We start from the raw sequence: 6,622 nt of genomic DNA, 5'->3' as shown, positions 1-6,622 counted from the left end.
AAAATAGAACAAAAGGTGAAGACAGCTGATGGAATACAAACAAGGTCTGCTGTGATTAATACATTTTTTTAGAGAAGTCTGGAAGGAGACATACTCTGGAAAAGAAGATTACAATGATGAAGAAGAAGAAGAACCCAAATGAAAAAATGAAAGGAGATGAGGCATATTTTTTTAGATTTTGTGTGTATACATGTATGGGATACTTGTGTTGTAGGCATATGATTATTACTTGAGTGAAGAGTAAGGTTATTGCAAGTACAGAAGCCCAGAGTGGACATAAATCCATACAATTTACTTACTGTTATTCATGACAACAGTCATGAAAATAAAACAATAGGTTGGTCACTAGTAAACTAGACCATGACATGCCACACTGCAATTACACATTACATCTATAGCTATGTTTCTATGTTCTTGTTTTTATTTTGTGCTTTTGCACCTCTGGGGTTACAAGTTATTACGTCAGTGATTCCCAAACTTAGGGGCATGAAGTTATGACTGGGGATAGGAGCGTTCAGTTGACTGAATGATCAGATGTCGTCACCCTTGCTAGTTGGAACCAGACTCACCACTAGCTGGAGCTACTGAGCTACTGATATAATGCTATAATGCTCTACAACAAGGAAACAAAATAAAAAGTGACAGATAGCATCTTGAGTGCAGAGCCTTTTGTGGTATTTTGATCTAAGAATGCTGATAAAGCAAGCACAGGCATGTGGACGTTAGCCTACAATGAGGACTGAAGGCTGGTTAGCTCTGCTAACGTTAGCTACGTTCAGAAAACCAATTTGACATTGTTTACCCACAGGTGCAGTGAGCCCATGTTTAATTAAACTGTTTTCTGAGTGTCCTTCTTACCTTTAGACTAGTTGGTCAGTCAGAATGTGAATTTCACTTTGTTTAAATCACTAGGAAATTAGACACCTCAGTTGCCCCTAGTTATGAAGCAGTGAGGGGTTTAATAAGAACAATACACACATAGTTATTTAGTGCTAACAAAGCATGACATGGCACATTTTGTGAAATAGCTTACAGGTCAACATGAGTTTGACAGTGAATACATCAAACATCACAAATATTGGAACAGACAAGGAAGTGTGAAGAGACAAACCTCGCCTTGAGTTTACCTCCACCAATGATGGGGTATGTTTCATTTTCAGACAATGTTCCAAATAATTCTAGAGATTCAGGAGTTTGTTAACAGGTGATGTGTCTGAGAGTGTGTTCAAGTGCAGCGAGGCCTTGGAAATATTCTCATTTACCAAAGGGAGCTCAGCAGAAAAAGTTTGAGAACCACTTTCAAGTTGAGATCTTGTGGGGAAAAAGTAAACTTTTCATGGGAAAACAGTAAATACAATGCATGGATGCATATCTACTGAGGTCTTCCATACCCAAGTACAGGGGAGCGTTGGGAAAGGAAAGTAGCTAAACTCCTTTTTTCATATTTAAACACAGGGTGCCGGTTCAGCTCAGTTTGTAGAGCAGGTACCCCGTGTACAGAGGCTACAGTCCTCGTCGCTGTGGTCTTAAGATCAATTCCAGGTCCCAGCATGATTTGGTGCGTGTCATTCCCCCTCTCTCTATCCACATTTCCTCTCTCTATTGGAGCTCTCCCATAAAGAAAGGTAAAAAGACACAAAGAGTAATACAAAAATAACAGATTTGGACAAACACAGACTGTTGCTGCTCAGGTGTTATGTACTTATGCAGATGTCACAGACATGTCTGTAAACACATATAATACTGAATTTGACTTTTGGACTTTTGAACTATTGACAATGTGTAAACAACCTCTGGCCCTGAACAAAGATCTTGTTTCGCTTTGATGTTTAAAACTGGACGGACAGAAAAGAGCCTCAGGAAGCGGCACTTCAAGTTTGGCTGAATGTTTCTCAGTAATTATTGCGTTCTTCAATGTGTGTGTGTGTGTGTGTGTGTGTGTGTGTGTGTGTGTGTGTGTGTGTGTGTGTGTGTGTGTGTGTGTGTGTGTGTATGTGTGTGTGTGTGTGTGTCTCTGTGTGTGTGTGTGTGTGTATTTCCCAAGGCTATGCACTAAACCTTCCCTTTGGACTCTGATCTCAGTCTTATTCATTCATTTTTACACTTGTGGCGCCACCTAGTGATTTTCTATTTTCAGTGATATTAACTGTGATTCTGCTCTTCACCATTAGAGGTCATCAACAGTCTACTTATTGGTAATCCCCACATTCATCTCTCACAGTAAAAACCCTTAAACCACCAGCAAATATTCTGGATTATGACATGAAAGTTTAAATAAAAATCTTTTTTTCTTTTTTCATCCACCTGTCTCTCTTTATTTAATCGTATTTCCCCGTTGGCAGGACACACAGGATGTTCTTGTCTGAGATCAAACAGCTGTGGAGATAATCTGAGGGAGACCCAACAAGCAGAGATGAAAGTAATCTAATTGTGTTTCATAAAGTGTGTGTTTATGTGTGTGTCTGTGTTTGCATCTGTGTGTATTGACTGTGTGTTTATCTTGTCCAGATTCCAGTAAAGCTTTCACTGCCTGTCTGGCTGAATGACATCTGGCCTGAAGAAGCAGGATTACCTCTGTGTGTGTTTGATGCGGAGGAAACAAAACAGGTCAAATGTTAGTGAGTCAGTGACTCATCTGAGTTGAGATGATTTCCTTTGATTGTCTGACTCTCTTGTTTTACTTTCCTGCAAGCCTGTCTGACAAAACCAGCCAGCAGGTTTAAGTGAGTAGTGGACTGACCTTGGCCCAGAAAACCCTGGCCTCAATCTTTCATGTCTGCAGGATTCCAACCTGATGAATGTGAGCAACAATGAGGTGCCGGCTCCAGAGCTGCTCCGCCATCACAGACTGTGACCTCTGACCCTCCTGTGCAAAAAAAAGAAGAGAAAAACAAAAATCCCCAGACAGATTACAAACGTTAAAAACATGAAACATATGACTCTCACTGGGTGGAAACTTTGAATCTTCAAAACCTCTCATTGAAACCAGAAGTTGTGTGTGCGGGTTCAGATTTCACACATGTTCCAATCACAGTTCCACGTGAATCTGTCATTGCATATGGAAGTAGGTACTTCATGTAAGCCAGCTACTAACATTCAAACAAGTAGCACCGGCCTAAAAAATAATGTTTACAGCCAACTACACTCTGCATGCATCTTACAAAGAGCCACATGCTTCCAATGTCCATTAGTCACTGTGGCCGCAAGAGCAGGGGTGTGTTCAGACTTTTTTTTTTGACTGGGGTGGCCCAACTGAGGTACTGACATATAGGAGTGGCAAGAGGTAAGTCAACAGACACGCACACAGGGACATAAAAGGCAAACCTCCAAGCTTAATTCTTTATGGGTTAAAAAGAAAATGTATGTCTGAATTTAAATAACTGACAAAAGGAAATGTGGTGCATTGCAATGCAAATAACTTCCTGACTAACCTTCTTAATAAATAAGTAAATACATAAATTTATGAATGTTAGCAGCCTGTTGCTACACAGCCCAAACAGTTATTTTCAACTTAAAGGATTTTGGATTGTTACCTGCATAGACATATAAAGAGTAGACGCCACATCGACCGCTACTACCTTTTGGCGCTGACGAGCCGTGGGTCCGCCATCTTGGTCCGGTCACCCACTCCACTTAGTGTAATCTGTTTTGCAGGCGCAATTAAGTGTCAGCACATTTATCATAACTTGCTGAATACTAAACTGATTTTTTTTTCTGCAAATGTCATACATGTAGGTATGATACAGGACACATGGCTCAGCGTATTTTAATATTCATAGTGGGCTTAACAGTAATAGAATATTCTGATATGTGATAAATGTGATGTATGATAGGTATTTTGCCGCACAGTGCTCTGGCATCTTCAAGTCTCTGCTGCTTCAGTTTACGTTTACAGGAAGGATCATGGGTAGGATGACCGGACCAAGATGGCGGCCGTATTTCTTGCACCCCAGCAGCCAGTCCGGTGTCTACTCTTTATATGTCTATGGTTACCTGGGTGGACCGAGGCAGGGGCCATGCCACCGCTGGTCACCACTCGGGACATGCCCTTGCGTAGGAGACAATTTGTGAATAATACTGAAAAGCTAAAATACAGTCATTAATACCACAGGTGTAGGAAGTACTTTCTACTTCAAAATAAAACTGCAAGTATAATTAGCAAAAGTTTCAGTCAAAAATAAAACCAATTAAAAGACACATTGGCAAACTAAATCATAATGTTAGACAATAATAAGCAACTTAAACCTTCAGGTGTGTTATTTGTAAATGTATGAAGTTACATAGAACTAAAACACACAATGTGTAAGAGACTGTAACCTGATGGAGTAACTTCTAGCTTACATCAGCTTACGTTAGAAAGAAGCCATAGCTGTAAAAACTGAAAAACTGAGTTTGGATCCAGAAGCAGTCAGACCAGGCAGAGGTATCCAAATAAAACAGGCTAAACTCAAGTCACAAAATAACAAACACTGGTCAAAAAATACATGAGGCAAACACAAGGAAAGAGGCTGGGCTGCTGACTCAAAGGTACAAGAGGAACTAGCACAGAAGGGAGAGGGAAGACTGAGCTTAAATACACACAGGGAGTGAGGATAACGAGACACAGGTGAGGCACATTAGAGTAATCAGGAGAGCTGGAAACACAGAGGAACAGGAGGTCAAAGGACCTGAGGTGAATAAGCAAAATAAAACAGGAAACATAAGACAAGAGACACGAGGGGATTAAATGAAACAACTTAACTAATCAGGAGACGTGACAGTAGCAGGATCTTAAATTGAGCCGGTGTGAGCTTTATTGTTTATGAATACAACTTTTAATTTGAAAGGGGGAGAATTTAATCACCCTCGGCTATAAAAAGTGACAAAGTTCATATATTGGAGTTTGAAAAGTCTCATTCAGTATTGAGTTTGGCTCAAGTGATAAATCTCTTACCTGGAGGGAGGAGAGTCTGCTGCAGAGTGTTGCAAAGAAAATACATTTGCGATGAAGTTTAACCTCATTTGTAGCGTTGCAGTCACATGACTCGGTGCAGTCCCACCTCGCTAACTGGAGGAGAAGTTAGATTGCTGGATGCTTAACTGGCCAGAAAGCTCTCTTGTTGAACACTGCCGTCCCTCCATGCATAAATTCAATCTCACAAGCAGAATATCAAATCTCTCTCAAATTGGTGTGAGCGCAGGGCAAATGAATGAGACAAGACACAAACACACACACACACACACACACACACACACACACACACACACACACACACACACACACACACACACACACACACACACACACACACACACACACACACACTCACACACAAACACACACATTGAATCTGTCATGGGGTCCCAGCTCTTGTTTCACTGAGTGTGAAACACAATCAACAGCAGGAAGGAAAGGCAATTTCAGGCTTCAGCGACGAGAACACTTGTCTGTATTTCAGTGTCACTCTTGTTTAGGGTGGATGGAGAAGTCAGACGTTGGCTGTGTGTGCCTGTGTGTGTCTCTGTGTGTGTGTGTGTGTGTGTGTGTGTGTGTGTGTGTGTGTGTGTGTGTGTGTGTGTGTGTGTGTGTGTGTGTGTGTGTGTGTGTGTGCTAATGCATGTGTGTCTCATTTCTGCTGACTTATACCATTTCCTGCCTCCTTCCATCATTTTGTCCTGTCATTTATTGGAAGCACATGTTGCCAGCACTATCTGTACATCAATACGCTGTCACATTCTTCCACCGGAAAAATCTGTGCAGCTGAAACTCAGCGTGACTTTTCATAACACTGAAAAACACTAAAAGTCCGCTGGTACAAGGCATTACATCATAAGTGCTTATCTCGTCTAAATTTAAAAAAAATGTGGCTGCACTGATTACTTTTCTGCCAACTTGATTAAAAGGATCAGGGGTTCAGGATTTTTGACGTAGGGTTGTTTGAGGTACTTTTGAATGATAAATGTACTGTAATTTGGACAATAGCTAAAAATCAGCATGGCCACTGATTCCTCAGGCTAAATACTGCTGTAGACAGGTCAGGAGTACCTTGGACTTCAGCCACTTACAAAGGTCCTACATATAAAAAAAACATCTGGGCTGGGTAGGTCAGTGTTCTTCAAACATGGAGTTGTCATAGTGTTGCAGGGTGTAGGAGTCATAGACTGTATTAAATCATGGACAGCACAACAGCTTACCCCAAGTGAAGCCAAAACTTTAAAGCTCCCCCTGCTGATTGTCTGCAGTGTAGGCTATCAAGCCTGTGTCTTCCATCATAGCAGATTTATGTGCAAGAGTGCAATTTTCAATTAGTCATCTGATGCAAAAAAGAGAGTATATGACATCATGATTGAGAGCTCCATGGTGACAAATGTGGACTCCTGCAGTTCTTTACCAGATTAGCAGAGAAGAGGAGGAACGGCGAGAGAAAACAAACATAAACACAAGAGTCATTCAACTTTTCGTAACCAACATAAAACTTTGTTCTGCCATGAACTTTGCACACTGGAGGGATCGTGCACAAGACCTTGACATCACTCGAGTGATACTTCACAGTTCCACATTGGTGGGGTGGACGGGAGTAAAAGTCATTGCAGCAATATCTGAACAAAGAAAACATCATTAAAGTTCCTCCTCCTCTTCCTC

General features: G+C 41.2%; 1 long non-coding RNA gene across 2 annotated transcripts; it reads right to left on the bottom strand.

The window, feature by feature from the left end:
- Positions 1–644: 644 nt before the first annotated feature.
- On the bottom strand, positions 645–4,521 carry LOC117811847. Of its 2 annotated transcripts, none has more exons than XR_004631072.1 (3): positions 4,342–4,521; positions 2,741–2,866; positions 645–1,610 (listed from the first exon to the last, which is right to left on the bottom strand). It is a non-coding gene; the product is annotated as an uncharacterized LOC117811847 (long non-coding RNA). The 2 variants fall into 2 exon arrangements; XR_004631071.1 differs by having other exon boundaries at positions 4,352–4,521.
- Between the last annotated feature and the right edge of the window lie 2,101 nt (positions 4,522–6,622).

Source organism: Notolabrus celidotus, chromosome 4 (genome assembly GCF_009762535.1).
Source record: "Notolabrus celidotus isolate fNotCel1 chromosome 4, fNotCel1.pri, whole genome shotgun sequence".
In the NCBI taxonomy this organism is placed as follows: Eukaryota; Metazoa; Chordata; class Actinopteri; order Labriformes; family Labridae; genus Notolabrus; species Notolabrus celidotus.
This window is presented reverse-complemented; position numbering and strand designations above follow the sequence as displayed.